Consider the following 17086-nt stretch of genomic DNA (forward strand, 5'->3'; position numbering starts at 1 on the left):
ACCTCCATGGATGGTGTCTCTTTGAGCAGCCTGTTCCAATGTGTAATCATCCTTTTCTGCTCTTAGAGAGTGTCCAAAGGAAGGATATGAAGATGGTGCAAGGTCTGGAGGGGCCATGAGGAATTGCTGAGATCACTTGGTTTGTTCAGCCCAGAGAAGAGGAGTCTGAACTCAGACCTCATCAGCATCTGCTGCAGCTTCCTCCCGAGGCCAGCAGAGGTGCAGCTCCAATCTCTGCTCTCTGTGACCAGTGATGGGACCCAAAGGAATGTCTGGAGCTTTGTCAGGGGACAGTTAAAATGGATATTAGGAAAAGGTTCTTCCAGAGGATGGTCAGGCACTGAACAGGCTCTCTAGGGAGTCGTCATGGCCCCAAGGCTGACAGAGCTCAAGGAGTGTTTGGACAACGCTCTCGGGTAGGGGGTGGGATTTTGGAGTGTCCTGTTCAGGGCTAGGAGTTGGACACAATGATCCTTGTGAGTCCCTTCCAACTCAGGATATTCTTTATGATCTCTGAAAAAAGGGCTGAGCAAGCACAGGCAAGATGCCAGGTGGGAATCTGCTGCCTGCATCAGGGTGGCCACTGGCGGTGCTGCCCCTGGCTGCCCAGGGCCACAGGCTCAGGAAAGCTCAATTAGGAGAATCTACTTAGACAAAGTCCAGGGCCCAGCACAGGTCTCTCCAACAATAGTTTCCAGTGCAATTTGAATTTATAAGATTATTGCCATGGCAGCAGAAATTTGCATATTAATAGAAGCCAGTCTTAATTGCTGAGCTGCTCCTAACATCTTGGAGCAGAAAGGAGCCTGCTGTGATTCACCAACCTACAACTGCCACTGCCGGGGGCCCTGCCTTCTCAGGCAATTCCCTTAAAACTCTCTCTTCTGCTCCCTCTGCCAGTCCCAGTCCATCACAGCTCCAAGATCTGTGCAGCTGCCCAGAGTCTCCATTTAGATATGACATCCCTTTGAGGCTCCTCTGGGATGATGCCTCTGGAATCCATTTGCCCAGGTTTGCCCACAGATGTTTCAAAGCCCAGTCCTGCTCACCGTGCTAAAGTGGGCATAAGCCCTTGCAGAGCAGGTAGCAGTGGCACACCCGAGGGCACAGCTGAAACAACCCTGCTGGAGGTAATTACAGCCCAGCCATCAGTGTCAGTGTGGTTTAAAATGGAGGAGGCACTCGATCCCTTTCCTGTCCCTGGCTGCGACAAGACAGATGGAGTGGTCAGGGACTTGCCGTGGAAGGACTTGAACGTCTCCCTGAGATGAGGAGTCTCCCCACTCCCCTGCACAGGTCGATCCTGGATCCCTAGGGTAGGTGCAGGAGGCTTTGCTGCAGCCCAGCCCGGCTCATCCCCCTCGGGCCACATTCCTGTCCCAGCACCTGGACTGCTTCCCTGAGCATTTCGAGGGGAAGCCTGGGATCCTGCTACAGCAGCAGGAGGCCTCCCGCCCCCGCCAGGGGCATCGCTGGCCTGGGCATGCCTCCCCGGCTGGGTGGCAATGGAGACACACGCATCCCACTGCTGTCTACTGCAGCTTCTACGGCGAGATGCTTTCCAGGCTCCAGCCCAGCATGGTTCTCTCCTTCGCGGCGCTGAGCTGCAGCGTGGGAAGGCTCAGACTGTGCTGGAGCTGAGCCTTCGCCACTGGATGGCACACGAGCCCCAGCAGAGGAGCCTGGGTGGCCTTGGGGTGCTGAGCCAAGCGCTGCCGGCTGCGGGCTGGGGGTGCCGGAGGGTGCTGAGAGGTGCGGGGGCTGCCAGAGGTGCTGGCAGGTGCTGGGTTCCCAGCCCCTCACGTCTGCCAACTCCACGCCGCCCTCGGGACTGTCGGTGGCTGGGTCGGAGCGGGACTCTGACCTTGGCTGAACAGTATCTGCCGCACCTCCGGCTGGGCGTCCAGCCGCTCCTCAGGAGCACACAATTTTCTTCCTGACCAGCACTCCCTCCAGATAAGGCTGAGCTTACCTCCCTGCTCCTTGCAGGCTGGAAATTCAGGGAGGTTTGTAAACCTGCTGGCCTTGACGAGCATGGCCTGAAATGAGTTCTTTATTTAATATCGTTCTTTGTGCCAATGACACTGCTGGAGGGCAGAGGATGCCAGCCTGGCCAATAACTCACAATAAAAACTCTTCTCTCCCCCAAATCTGTGACCAGCCACTTTTCTATCTGCCCCTGTTGCCCTCTCAGCCCTGTTCTCATCAGCACAGAGGTACCTCTGCATCCCTTTCCTCACTGGGACATCTCCACCAGCAACCAGGCAGTGCAGGGTGGCCTTATGCTGTGGGATGCCCAGTGCTGCGGTGCTGGGATGGGGCAGTGCCAGACTCCTTATGCTGTGGCCGTCCTGTGGGGTCACCCTGCCCCAGCTTCTCTCTGGTTCTGCCACTTCATCAGCTGTGCCACAGGTCCCTGTGGCCCAGCTGTGCCCAAGAAAGTGAGTGGACAGCCAGAGGAGCAGACAGGTTGTCTCTGCTGCCCTTGCCCCCATTGTTCTCCCACAGCTACTGTGTCAACAGGAACTGTAAGAGGAAACAGGGGCTAAGGAGATGCCAAGACCCCTGCTGCTCAGGGAAAGATAAGGAGGGAAGGAGAATTTATGGACTGTCCAAGGGTGGCGGATGCAAGAGGTTCCCCTGTGGTGCAGGAGAGGGACAGCATTGTGTCCCCAGACAGCTTTCCACGTACCATGCTGAGTGTGGGCAGTGACTGGGGATGCATGGGATGCTTGGGTGGTGGTTTAAGCCAAACGTTTGAAAACATTGAAGTGATTTGCCTGTGAAGCTTTGGAGAGGGCTGGCATGGTGGGGAGAACTCTATCACCCACAGACCCTCCTCACGGCACGGAGATGGCTGAGCTGTGGCTGGGGTTCTCGGAATGTTCCTGTCTCCTGCAGTCCATTCTCAGGGTGTCTGCACCATCCCAGAGCCCTGAGGGATGAGATGCAAATTGGCGATCCTGGCTGTGTCTGCCCATGGCCCCAGTATCCAGGCCACTGCACTTCCTGGGAGGAAGGGATGAGTGCCAGGGGCTGGTGGCTGCCTCCCCCAGACACCCCCAGGATGCAGCAGTCTGCTGTGCATCTGCTCCAGGAGCAGGACATTAACCTTCTTACATCCACACCAGGAGGGAACTTTGAACTTTGCCCTTGAAAGGGGTGACAAAGCCCAAAGAGCAGTAGCCATGGGCCTCCAGGGCTCACAGGTCTTGCTTAGAGCACCCACGAGACACCCCCATTGCCACAATCTCCTTCCTGGTTCCCAGTCTATGGGTTTGGTGGCCAATGGACCACCAATCTGCAGCTGCTGATGGGCAGCAGTCGAGGAGCTGCTGTGCCTGTGTCCTGGACCTCTCCAAGTGCAGCACCTGCATGTCTTTGCAGACACCCACTGTCTGTCTGGGAACCAGAGCCGAGCCTTGGCACTTCCAGCCATGTGTGCTGGAGCTGGGCACTGGTGCCTTGTCCAGTCCTGTAGGTTTGTAGTCATGTCTGCTCAGGGTCACATTCACAACATTGTCCAAAACCCCCAGCACCCCCACAGCCTTCCATGTGCCCCGAATCCACACCCTCCCGGTCATCAAGTGCTTCCCAGGAACAGTAAGGAGATCTCCAGGCCTGTTTTTCCAGGGAAATCACTGCAACACAATAGCATCTTCAGCTGGAGTGTGGCTTGGTTCCACTGACATGTGGCCAACACCTGCAGCCCTTCCTCTCCCTCCCAGCAGTTTGTTTTGTTTCCTTCAACATTTATAGGTCAGCTGAAGTCAAGAGAGCTAATGACTGTGAGCATGGCCCCAGGAACTTCCCAGGCTCTTATGGACTAGGAACAGGGTGGGATGGAGATGGGGCACGCTTCAACAGCACACAGCTGATTTGGGAATCCCTGCATTTCAAGGGTGGTGCAGGTCCAGCTCAAAGATGATAGAACTGACTTGCGGTGAAAGTGAAAGGTGAAGGTCTTCATAGACAAGGTCTGTGAAAAGAAAATTAGGAACAGTTTAATATTTATCACGTCAGAGAGACTAAACACCGTTTTATATTAAACAATAAAACAGAATGGTTATTTTGTAACCTTTAAGCTGTATTCAAATTTATGTTCTCACCGTCAGACCAGATCAAAGGATTTCCCGGGGAATTTATTTGAGGAAGGGTTTTGGGACATACACTTGTAATGCTGCTCTATTGGGGCACTCAGACTATGACACCAGTCACAACTCTTCCTTCTTGTCACTCAGCATTATTTCCAAGGCGGGAACCAACCCGCACATCCCCTTCTCTGGTGTGGAAAAGCGTCGGATCAAGGCAAGGAGACTGTGACCTCTCCAGCATCTCTGGTAGACCACTGGGTGTGCCGAGTTCATGGAGAGGTGAAATGCAAAAGCCACCTCCTCATCCTTTGCTGCTGGTAGGTCCCACTCAGAGGCCACAGGGCAGGCTCAGGAGCCACAGCCACACTAGTGCAGCAAGTGAGCACCAGTGTGAGCACAAGGCCTTCACCTGCCACTCATCTGCCCTGCAGCTGCAGCACCTCCCAGCACTGCTGTGGCAGGAGCTCCTGGAGCCAGCATGGGATCCAAAGAGCACACCCACGTCAGAGCCAGGACAAAGTCTGGCAGGACACAGAGAGGTGTGAAAGGCAAAGCGCTGTCACATGTGCCTGATCCACGTGACTGCCAGTGCAGAATGTCGCCCACGCTGTCTGCCCAGTGCTCCGCACTGGCAACACACATCGGGCCGAGACGGGCATGTCTCCCACCATGCACGTCTCCTGGAGCAAGCACAGGAGCGGGGAGAATCATCCATTCCTGTGACTGTTGAGTACCTGGGACATGCTGGGTGGTGTCCCAAGACAATCCCAGTCCCCTGGCATGACCGTGCCAGTCCCTGGTGGGGTGCAGGGTTGAGTGGGTGCGTGTGAGGTGCCCGTACACCCCAGCCAGGGCATCGCCTTTCAGGGGGCTTTGTCCACACCATCACTAATAATATCAAGGTGTTCTGCCAAGTTTTTTCCAGCAAACCTATGAGTTCATTCAAAGTGACAAGGGACCTGATTTATTATATTAACGAGCCAGCGATAAATAAACATGACCTAAGAGAATCCCAATCCCACAATTCCATTCTTGTTCGGCTCCTTGAGGGAGATGAAAGGTTTCCTACAATTTCCCAGTGCTACCCAGAATCTCCCTTACTTGATCTGCCAAAGCTTTCTCCTGCTGTCGAGCCTGGCATTTGATTGAATTGACAGCAGCAGCTTATTAATTGTACTAATGAGGGGCTCGGCAATATGGAGCAGTGGAGAGAGTCCAGTGTGGCTAATAAAATGCTCAAAGCTGAGCAGAACATAAGGTCACCGTGTTGCCAGGCTACTGGCTAAGCTGCCTGGAAAACGAATACGTGAACCAGTAGGTGACTCTGGGAAAAATATTGCTCCAGAACTCACATAATTAATAGGACAGTGATGCTTTATTTTCTTAGGAAGAATATAGAGCAGGGAGGGTGTGAGTGCACAGGCATTGCAGCTGAGCGGCTGGGGTGGCTGGGGGCTGCGGGAGCTATGCTGGGAGTGAGAAAACAGGGTCTCCTCCTCTCCTGGCCTTTTCCCAGCAGCCATTTACTCCTCCTTGCAGACATGCAGGAGCCCAGAGCCAGGCTTCAGAAGGAGCCTGAGGAAGGTGTCCACATTGTGACAGTTTGGTTCGGCCTGCAGGGAGATTTTGGATATCTGGTAACAATAAGGGAACTGCCCCGTGTTTGACCTGAGCTAGTTCCCCAAATACCACTGCAGGGAGAGATAAACAAGGCTAATTAAAACTAACGATAACTGTAAATTTGGCAAGGGGATGTTCTCGGGATCTCTGATCTCTTGAGACAGTAATTCCCACTGGGAGTTTACCACACAGCCCCCAAGGGTTTAAGCAATAAACAGGAATATTTTTGCTCCACTAGGAAGGAAAAAGGAAAAGAAAAGGACAAATACTGATCTTAATCTCTTTATTTGCAACTAGTTTTGTAGCCCCCATTCAAGTTCTCCAAATTGCACCTCACCAGGGGAGCTTATTCTCATACCAGACTGTTATCTGAGCAAAGCCCTGGAGCACGAGCGTCCGCCTAAAGCAAACACTGGATAAAGGTCATTAATCTTTCAGGCTCGTGTGGGACTTGCAGCTGTGGTGCTGGGGGCTCTCACGTGCCCCCTGTGCTGTCTGTGAGGCTTCATGGGCTGCCAGCTCTGTGCTGGGGAATGTCAGCAGGGTCCCTGCACACAGAGGGATCTCCAGGGGTCTGGAGTGTCCCCCCAGCACAGAGCTGCAGGCCACTGTGCCATGTACTAGGTGGGCACTGACATTTTCCCACTCTACCGGCAGGAACAGCCTTTCAATCTGCCATCAGGTGGGCTGGGATTGCCTTTGGAAGAGACATGTTGATGTGGCTGCAGTGGCCAGTGAGTGGTCACTGCTGAGCACAGAAAAGACACTCAGACAACTTGGCAGAAAGGTTTCTTACAAAAACCATCATGGTAACGTCAGGAGAATGAGGCAACGTGACAGAAATGGCTTTGCCTGGAGATGGGATCATGGAAGATTTACCCATCTAAACGGAGAGGCCCACGGAGCGCCTCTAACTGCTGTGGTGTCTCTGGCTGTGTGGAGCTGGATCCTGGCCCTGCTTCTGGCCATGGACTGGCTCCTGGGGAGGTGCTGGTTGCTGCCACGCTGTCCTGGGATAAGCCAGCTGCTGTTCCCCACAGCGGTGGGATACTGGGGCAGGCAAGAGCACACATTTCTGAGGAGCTGGTGGCATGTGGCCTGGTGGTAGGGCTCAGACATCACCTGCAAGGCAGTGGGATGGGAGGAGAGGTGGAGGGGCAGGAAGGGAGAAAAGACAGCCTCTCTCCATGCTGTGCCTCAGCCCCGGGACTGCCAAACAAGGGCTGGAAAGGTGATGGGAAGATGGGAAGTGTGGGGGGAATGACAGGACACGCTCCAATTGCCTGTGTGCTGTCCCTGCCAGATCCCAGCAAGCTCCCTCCTGCTGGCACTTCCCTCGGCTGCAGTCTCATCCCTGGCCCGTGGCTCCCTGTCCCACAGCTCCCTGCCCCATGGCTCTCTGATCTCCCAAGGACCTGCCAGCCCTTCCCTCCCAAAGTCTTTGTTTTCCGATCTCTGGAAGCCAGAGGCTCAGGTTTCCAAGGTAGAAAAGCAATTTCTTCCCCTGCAAATCGCCCCTGTTTTGTTTTGTTTCCTGTCTCTCCTCGCACAGCCTTGGAAGCCAAGGCTACTGCCACTGGGGCAGCTCACAGGTGCTGTGGTGGCTCTCCCTGGAACCCAGGGCCACCCCAGTAAGTATGAGCTCCCTGAGAACTCTGCCCAAACCTTCACATGAATGGGTGTGGGAGCCAGGTGCTTTTCCCAGCAAGCTGCCTGCACCCTGGGCTCAGCAAGTGCAAGCTGGCCAAGCACAAAACTGCAGCTCAGCACAGCCCGCCACGCCAGAGAGCAGGTGGACAGCACAGCAGTAGAGAGCAGGGCCAGAGTTAGAGCTCCTGGGCTCTGGTATCCAGATGGGACATAGCCCCAGCCTCAGTATGGCCTCATCTCCGGCTCAGGTGGGATTCTGCTTTTCTTCAGACAGAAATGAGTGATATTAATCCCCTGCTCACCTCAGGGATCCACACCTAGGGTCGCAGCTTCTGAAACCTCACCGAGACCTGTGCAGCATCAAGGATGTACAGAGGTGCAGACTCTGTACCAAGCAGGCTGATCCATGGATTCCGCCCCATAAGTGTGAGTTTCATCTGAGTTCCCCCACGAGGGAAGTGAAACTAAAGACTTCCTGGTGTGAAGGCTCTGCCAGCACTGATGCAGCCCGCTGTCCTGCTGCCTGGGTTCTCTTGGGCAGAGCAGACCACTCCACAGTATCCTGCCCTCACTCCCACTCCCCCCGCACTGAGGATACCGAAGGCCCCTCTGCCAAGTTCCTCGGCCTGGCTCCTCTGACCAGCTTGAAATTCACTTGGGAAAAAAATACTTAGACTAACAAATAACAACCCTGGCGGCTGGCCAGTGATTCAAAGGCTCCAAAAACGAAGCTGAAATTTGCAGCTGGCCACACTCCCTGCCTGACTTGGCAGCAGCGCTGGTGTCTGAACACCTGCCAGGGCCAGGAGCGACTGTGGCGCCCGCAGCGGAGCGCGCCGAGCCGGCCGCGGGGCATCGTGCGTGCCCTGGCACCGCTGCTGGGCCGCCGAGAGCGGCTGTACCTGTGCCCCGGGCTTTCTTCTCACAGAAAGGGATCTTCTGGCTCCTGGGAGCAGCTCTGCCAGGACAAGGAAAATGACCTGAAAAAACAATGTTTGCAAACAACACTGCTGCTGTGGAAGGCAGGGTGCATGCTGGAGCTCTCTGGGTTCAACACTGCAGTGTGCTCAGCACTCCCACATACTGTGAGCCCACGAGCAGCCAGGCTGGCCCTTTGCCCCACCCTGGGCAGGCTGGTATCACTGCCTGAGCCAGCAGAGCAGCAGCTCGGCCAGGATGGGGGCTGCTGGGGTGGTGAGGGAGCCAGGGCTGGTGGGACAAGGGGGTCTGTGTGGTGCTGGGGAGCGAACAGGCGGCTGTGAAAATGCAGCAGAGCCTGGCAGAGGGTCGGGGCTCCTGCAGAGAAACACAAACTTTGATAATCCTAAATGACAAGGAGGCAGAGCGGTGCAGGGGAGTGGAGCAGCCGAGCAGGAGGCTGTTGGAAGGGCAGGGCACTAGGCTGCAGCCCCTTGGCCTTCCCATGCCCAGGAAGCGGTGTCATGTGGAAAGGTAATTGGATCCTGGGATTTTCTGAATGATACTGTGGATTATTTCACAATGGTCATGTCACAGTGTAATCTCGTTATGGCATTACACAGCCGTGTGCACATGCAGCCCTATTGGGCCCATGGCTGGTGACACATGAGGACCTGCCCGGCATGTACGTTTGCTGAGGCTTGGTCTGAGACCAGACAGCAGAGGAGGGGTCATTTAGTCAAGGGTGGCTGGTGACAGCTGGGACCTGGGATTTTCCAAGACACACAAGAGGCTGGGACAGGGTGCCATGGCTTTATGGCAGAGAGCTGAGTCCCTGGGTGCAGGAGGAACACTGGCAGGTGGCAGCATGGCCATTCCTGCCCTGGTGGTACTGGGGCTGAGGTTCTTGCCCACAGCATGGGCTCCTGGGGCAGAGGCAAGAGGCGGCCATGCAGTTTGGAATGCAGCAGGGGTGCTGGGCTGGTTCTGGCAGAGCTCAGACACTTGGAGGGAAATTCTCCATCCTGGGAGACCTGAGCCCTGGACATCCTAGGGGAGCATGGTCAGGGCATCCCGCAAGGCAAAGGGGGCTGGGATGCTGCAGGAGACCTGGAAGTAGGCTCTGCAGCTGCCGCTAACCCTACAACAAATATCTGCTGTGAGCCCAGACCATGTGCCTCCCCTCCCGCTCCCTGCACCGCAGCTGGCTGCTTTTCCAAAGCATAACAGGCAAATCCCATCTCTGAGACAGTGAAAACACAGCTCACCCCCGCAAGGTGTGTAAGAATAGCAGATGAGCCAGGGCAGGCAAGCAGCCTTGACCACAGCTTCCTGCCACAGACCCAACAAGATGGAGCTGAAGGAGTCCCTGTATCCCTGCACTGGGGCATTTGCAGCCAAATGGGGACTTGGGGAGACTCACAGTGCTGCTTGGAGAGGAGGGCGGCTGGTGCAGGGGTCTGAGACTCTGACCCACCCGAGCTAGTGCCTGAATCCCCAAAGAGGGAGGATGTAAGGAAACTCTGTCGTCATCCTCCTCCTCTCTCGTCCCTCCAGCTCAGTACAGGGAAGTGAAAATTACAGGGCAGCATCGAAAGTTGCCACCACCCAAGCCATGGCACTGGGCACTTTGTGATTAATCACATTTGGTGCTTGTGCCCTAATGAACTTCCACCTAGAAATTAAGTATTTGTACCCAGCAGCAACAGGCTTAATCAAAAACAAGCCTTTTGAGTTTTTTTATGTTTGCGCCCAACTGAAACATGGAAATCTGAAACACTGTAGATCAGCCAACTCTCCCGCAGCAGCTTTCCAGCAGGTTAACTTTGAACTGGGATGATAACAAATTATCTGCTAAACATACATGTGGAGGGAGCTCAGTGCCAGTCTGTCTGACTTGTCTTCAGCTGCTAAACCAGGGAAAGGGTAGAAGTGCCTTTATCCTAAGAGGAAGCATGACCTCCTGATTTAAAACAAGAGCTGGCTTTATTTATCCTATCCCCAAGCTGGGCTTGGGGAATAACAGAAATGCTTGTTGTCCCACAAAAGACTAGTTTATCAGCTATTATTAGAGCACTAATGGCAATTTAGAATGAGCTTATTAGGCACATTTAACCCTATTCTCTGATTATGGAAGATCAGGGATTTGTAACTGGCACTGTTGCAACTATTTTCTGCTGAGAGTTTTTGAAGCCAGCATGGTGCACCCACCCTGTGCCTATGTAATTGTTGAGCCATGGGTGCTTGTGCCAGCATGATGGGTCAAAAGTCAGCTCATGGGGCACCTGCCCAGTTCAAGAAGTTCTGGCTTGCACAAAAGACTAATTAAATTGCTTTATGTAACTCCTCCTGCCTATAGAGCTGTCACCAAAGTGTGTGCAAACCCAACACAACAGCATGTGGAGAAGGTGGAACTGAATTTGCTGGTGAGAGCTAGTTTTGATGGACACTTCACAGTGTCCAAACCTTATCTCCAGTAATGTTAACATGGAAGGTAGGACTTGGGCTCTGTAAATATATTTTCTTCCACGAAACAACCTTCATTCTGGTCACCACTATGGACAACACTATTTCAGAGAGAAGAGTGGGACCTGATCTAGTGTGTGGCATCTCTGCCTGTTTTGGGAGGTGGAATGAAACGATTTGTAAGGTCCCTTCCAACCTGAGTGTTTCTATGATTCTATGATTCTGTGATGACCTGCAGAATGGGCAGAGCAAATAGGGTGGGTGGGCAGAGTGGGGAGACCATCCTAGTGGGATGGGGTGGGAGGAGGGTGCCTGTGGCAGTGAAGCAGCAGCTTCCCAAGGACAAGCCAACTGCATCCTGACCTGAGCTTCGCTGCTGGCAGGACATGAAATCCCATCTCCGTGGTAGCAAAAGGCAAAGTCCCCAAAACCTGTTCTGGGGCAAGGGCTGCCTCCAACTGTTAGTGTACTTTAGTGGTGTTGGACTTAGGCCTGTGTTTGTGCAGGGAGGGCACCTGATCCATTTCAGAAAGAACCATCTCCAAGCGAGCCAGCCACAGGCACTGCTCCTTGCTCCCTTTTGCCCAGGGTCAGAAATGATGCTGGGTAAGGTCCTGGGAGGGAACAGAGCCTGCAGGGTGTCCTCCCCACTCAGAACTGGGGTCCACTCCCTGTCAGGAGCAAACCTGTGTCAGGGCACGCGGCAGCAGTGAGCTCCTCTCCGGGGATCTTTCCTCCAAACAAGCACGGTCAAACAAAGCCAGGGGGACAGAGGCTTTCCTGACATTGTCAGTCCAGGCTCTTTGGGAACAGAGCAAGAGGGGTTTTGGAAACAAGCAGCACAAATATGTATTTACACATGCACACAATAGGTTGTGTGTTCACAGTGTGGGATGTGAGCACACCGTGGCCATCCTGCCACTGGGCCCTGCCAGCAAGGGGAAGATGGAAAGAGTGACACACTTAGCCACAAAGAAACTGCCAGTGTTGGCTCTCCTGTCTCCCCTGCTCACCTCCGTGCAGCCTGATGGGCTGAGGGCTGGGCATTTAAAGAGACAGGCAGCTGCACTGGCTGAGGTGTTGCTGGCAGTGTGGTGCAGGTACCACCTTTCTCTCTCTTTTCATTACTCATGGCCTCTGGGGGGCTGTTTTGGGAGAACATTCAGGTATTGAGCCAGCCCAGAGAGAGAGAATGGTGCTGAAGGGTCCTCATGCTGCTGCCATCCATGGGGGCAAGAGAGTTCAGGGCACCTGGGTAGGGATGCCAGAGGAGAGTCACACAGACTATTGTCCCCTCTGCCTCCCCTTGGCCCCAAAGTGGGGTCATGTTCACTGCACAGGCACAAGTGTTACTCCAGAAGTGGTCCTCCTCAGAAACCCAATCTGAACCACCAGGAGCTCACCTGAGGGCTCTGCACTCCCCTTACTGGTGCAGGAGAATGGGCGCATGTCCCTGCCTTCCTCACTGCAGCTTCTGCCTTTCTCACTGCAGCTTCTGCCTTTATTCCCTGACAGTCTTCTGGATACAGAGCAGCTCAGGATACTGAGCAGCATGGGGATCTGCACTGGCGCTGGCCTGGCAGGGGGAGAGGGCTCAGTGCCTTCTCCAAGGATGGAGAGGTGCTCAGCCCTGAGGAGCTGTACACATGGCCCAGGGGTGACCTCATGGCCCTCTCCACAAGTGCCTTCCTTCCTAAGTGCTTGTCATCTTGGCCATCCCAGTGCCCTGATGCACTGACAGTCAGGGCTCCCAGGTGGAGTGGCAGAAGCAGACTCCACGCTGTCCATCATCTGGGTGCTCAAGCCAGGAAATCCCAGTCATCTGGTACTTGCCAGGATCCTAAAAATACCTAAGGAAAATAATCCTCCAGGTTCATCAAGGCCAAAGCAATTCTGAGCAGATTTCTGGACAAATACGGGGGTTTGTGGTTTTGTCTGTTCTCAGCACGCACTTGTCTCAGCACTCGCTGCCTCCCCAGGGACTTGTGGGGTCGGGACGTCCCAATGGCCATCCCATCCAATGGGATGACAAGCCCCCGCCTTTTCCTCCCCACCCCAAGAACAGGAATAGAGTCATTAAAACAGCATGTTCTGGGACAGTGGAGATCCCATGGGAGAGCTGGACACCGCGAGAAGTACACCCACCACCGTGGCCTGACCAAGTACCCTTGCCTCTTGCCTCAGGGGTCCCCAGCTCTGCCAAAAGGCTTTTGGATAAAGATGATCCCAGCATCTGGTGTATGTAGCAGAACAGGATCTTGTCCTGGTCAGACTGGTTTGGGTGACCCCAGCTTGAAGACAACAACAGAGTGGCTGGGATGCAGTTGAGTGTTCATTCAGCAGCCTCACATCTGTGTCTCCTCTGTGGTGATGCTCCATTCCAGTGGGCTCTCACTCCCTGGGGTGATATTCACCCACCAAGCCCCTCATGCCAGAGGAAACACTAGCCCCTTCCCCTTCCTGCCTGGAGGCACTGGCAGAACTGGCTATAGACCCTAAAGGATGAGTTACCTGCTTGAGTGAGGACTGGTGTTGCCAAGACATGCTAGTCAGGCAGCCAGCACTTGGGAAACAAGGATGGAGAATGTGGAAAGATGAAGTCACTGCACTGGGAGCATATGGGATAGCAATCAGGGAAGGACACAGCCCACATAATCCTTGAAGAGAGGGTAGGGACCCTCATGAGTGAGTCCTCACAGAGTGTTGAATTAGTATTGGAAAAAGGACATTGAGCAGCCTCCCTTTCCTCTGGTTCAGGAATGGAGGGGCAGGAGGAACAGAGATACTATTTCTTGTGCCAGATAAGTTCCTTGGCAAAAGGTGACGTGCGTGTGCAGGCTGCAGCATGAGGGGCCCACTGAACAGAAGCAGGGAGCTCTTACCCCAGAGCATGAGGAAGAGGCACAGTGCAAGGAACAAGGGAGTACTACAGCAATGGTGACATCTCAGCTTTTGCCATGTGGTCTCCATGTCATCAAGATTCACTTATTTCTAGGCAAGCTCTCCAAGGAAAGGATGCTTCTCCTGGCAGCAAAGAGGAGGAGTGGCAGCTGCCAGGATGCAGCTGGAGCCAGCACAGCCTTCTCTTTCTTAGGCAGGATGCAGCAAAGCCAGGTGAAAGCAAATGCAGCAGGCAAAGCTCTCTACAGGGCACAGTTACCCTCCTCCCATCTGCAACAGCAGGACCAGCTGACTTGCTGCTACTTGCCTCTGACTGCCACCACCCCACACCATCCTCCTCACTCCCCTTCCCCTGGAGCTCACAGGGAGGTGGCAGTCCCTTTTGGTCAGGGCTTCTGAGAAAGACTACAGGATATTATCCTCTTTCTACTGGCCTCACATCATCTCATGAGCCAAATCACTGTCTGTCTCACCACTCACTGGTCACAGGGTGCCCCAATGCCAATTTTGATAAGGAATTATCTCCACTGCCACTAGGTAACAAGTATGGGGTTCTTCATGCTGGCAAATGCAGGTCTCTCTGACGTGGCCACAAGTGTCAGGATCTAAGGGGGATCTTTGGAGAGACACAACCTTGTTAAGTGCTGGTCTGCATCGCTGGGGGACATGTGTGTGGACCTGACACAGGTGGCAACAGAGCAGCAATGGGAGTCCAAACAGGTAAAAAGTGTTGATCTAAATAAGCATAAAAATGAACACAACCACAGAGATCTTCCATGGTGATAGTGGCCACTTTGAACATCTTAGGAGGCCCTTTCTTTCTAAGGCAGATTATTTTCTAAACAATGACAGAAGCTGTTACACCAATACACCCCTGAACAATGTCATGCCTATATCATCCATGGAGGAGAACTTGCACATTCTGTAAGGACAGTGATCTGATGCCTTCTCTTCCACCTCCATTGTCATGGGGTAAACTCAGAGCCTGGAAACTCAGTTGAAGTGAAATGTCAATCCAAAAGCTCAGAAAACCCTTTTCCAAAGCCTAGTCAGGAAACTAGGATGGATATCTCAATAGAACAGACTTTCCGAAGAGATTTCCAAGAATTCCTGGATTTAGACTCATGTTACTTCTCTTATCAAGCAGGACATGCGTATTCATGACAGATGAGGACTAGACTTCTACATCTGCTACAGACATTAATTCCAAGAGAAATCAGAACTAATGATTATGTTTTGAGATTACTTGAGGTCCTTAGTGCTTACAGTGGAACACAGAAAACCTGAATTTTTACTGCTCTGCTGAGGCCTCTCTCACATTCTGGAAATGAAATGGTTTGGCTGTCCCGGATGTTGAACTTGATTAGTGTCCACCACAAATGCAATCAGAAACAGGACTGTGAGGCTGCTTAGTGTTGCTTTTCAAGGACAGCTTTGTTGCCCAATATCCTGAAACAATATCCTGTTTTCCTCACAAGAAAAAAATTCCTAATAGGATTATTATTAAATCCGTCTTTTAAAGGAGACAAAAATGCAGCAACACAGAAGGAAGGACTCCTTCCCATTTTCAGTAAGACGGAGAAGAAGCAGGAGTAGCAGGAACAGGAATAGCAGAGATGTCCTGCAGCTTCTCACCTGCCCTTCTAGTCCATCACTGCTCTGGCAGCTCCCTGCTCACTTGAGCTCTGCCATTCCTGGCCTCTTGTTTTGCACGTTGCTCTAAAACCCACATATTGGGGCATTGCACATGAGTGCCAGATGAAGGACATGCTCTCTGGCTTCATTTATCCCAGCAGCACTGGGTCTTCTCAAAGGAAACTGGGAGACCATGTCCCACCTGGGATTCACCACAGCACTTCCTGCTGCTCATCCCCAGCGGAGCAGAGCACTTGAGCCTAGGTAGGATCTTAACAGCAGAGCCAAGTGGCACTTCGAGTTAGATCCAAAATTGCCCCTTTGAATTGTTATTTATGTTGTTTAAGCAAAACAGAGCACAGGCCTCTCCCTGCTCAGTCACACAGGAACAGATGGATCAAGAGATTCTCCCACCCACTCACTCTTTGGGTTACAGCATCTCACCTCAGAAGTGGGTGAAAGAGTTGCTTGTAGTCCCTGGCCTTTTATTGAGTGCACCTGGTCCATTCAGTGCCTCGACACGCTCAGAGTACACCCGTGACCATGCTTGCTGTGAAGGAGGAGCAGTGGTTCCTTTGATATGGAAGAGCTGGTATCTCCCCACAGATGCTCTGTCTCCATCTGTGGAGCGTCACTGTTTATTCCCTTCTTTCCCTTCCTTGACTCACAGTTGAACTACACCACTCTTCTTTTGGCTGTGAAACAAGTTAGAGCATTACACATGCAACCCAGAAGGCAAGTAGCATCATTAGGCTTTGGGAGACAGCAGCCAGAGAAAAACATGCTCAGGTAACAGTCCCTTTGTGCAGGACGACTGCCACAGGCTGATTTGCATCCGGAGATGAGGAGCTCTGCTTGGGATGGGAACATGCTGCCAGCAAGGGCCTCTCCCACGAACCTCCCCCACGGACCGTTTGGCACGTAGAGCTTGGGACTGTTTTATCCTGCAGAACCAAACTGTGAGCGAAATGGTGAGGGCATCCAGCTCCTTCACATCTCTGGTACAAAAGCCCAGCTGAAATAATTGTGATTCACCAAAAATGACCCTCCTAGCAGTGTGTCCTTACCTTCATGGGAGCACAGATGCCAGCGAGGGCTGGCAACGCTAAGATATGTTGTGGTGAACACAAAAGTGCAATCATCAGGCAATGTATTTTAATTTTAATGGATATTAAGGTGCTGATGTGTTTTAATACAGACACTGTGCAGCATTCTGCACCTGAAAGGGTCCAGGACCACCGGGGGCAGGGCCAGGTGTCCTAGGAATGGGGCCAGGACTCCCGGGAGTGGGGTCAGGGCCCCCCAGGAGCCAGGCCAGGATCGCCAAAAGCAGGGTCAGGACTCCCGGGATTGTGTCCAGGACCCCCGCGAGGGATGAGGGCCCGGTAGTGAGGGGCAACGGGACCCTCTGTTCCTGCCCAGCTAGTGGAACTGCTGCGCCGAGTCACTCCGTGGGACAAGTTCAGGGAAGTCCCGCGCTGCCGCTGCGCCGGGCAGTCTCATCCGGGCCGGCCTCCCGGCACACTTGACCCGAAGCCCGTCCCGGCGGCACCGGGGGCCCATAGGGCCGGGGCGGTCCGTGCCGGGGCGGTCCGTGTTGGGCGGTAGGTCCATGCCGGTCGGTCCGTGTCGGGGCGGTCCGTGCCGGGCGGTCCGTGCCGGTCGGTCCGTGCCGGTCGGTCCGTGCCGGGGCGGTCCGTGCCGGTCGGTCCGTGCCGGGGCGGTCCGTGCCGGGGCGGTCCGTGCCGGTCGGTCCGTGCCGGTCGGTCCGTGCCGGGGCGGTCCGTGCCGGGGCGGTCCGT

General features: G+C 53.9%; 1 long non-coding RNA gene across 2 annotated transcripts; it reads right to left on the bottom strand.

The window, feature by feature from the left end:
* Window positions 1-13856: 13856 nt before the first annotated feature.
* LOC137462659 (uncharacterized) lies at window positions 13857-16816 on the bottom strand. 2 transcript variants are annotated; one of them, XR_010993745.1, is made up of 3 exons: window positions 16352-16816; window positions 15729-15979; window positions 13857-14634 (listed from the first exon to the last, which is right to left on the bottom strand). It is a non-coding gene; the product is annotated as an uncharacterized lncRNA (long non-coding RNA). The 2 variants fall into 2 exon arrangements; XR_010993744.1 differs by lacking the exon at window positions 16352-16816 and having other exon boundaries at window positions 15729-16097.
* Window positions 16817-17086: the final 270 nt, after the last annotated feature.

Source organism: Anomalospiza imberbis, chromosome 26, assembly GCF_031753505.1.
Source record: "Anomalospiza imberbis isolate Cuckoo-Finch-1a 21T00152 chromosome 26, ASM3175350v1, whole genome shotgun sequence".
NCBI lineage: Eukaryota > Metazoa > Chordata > Aves > Passeriformes > Viduidae > Anomalospiza > Anomalospiza imberbis.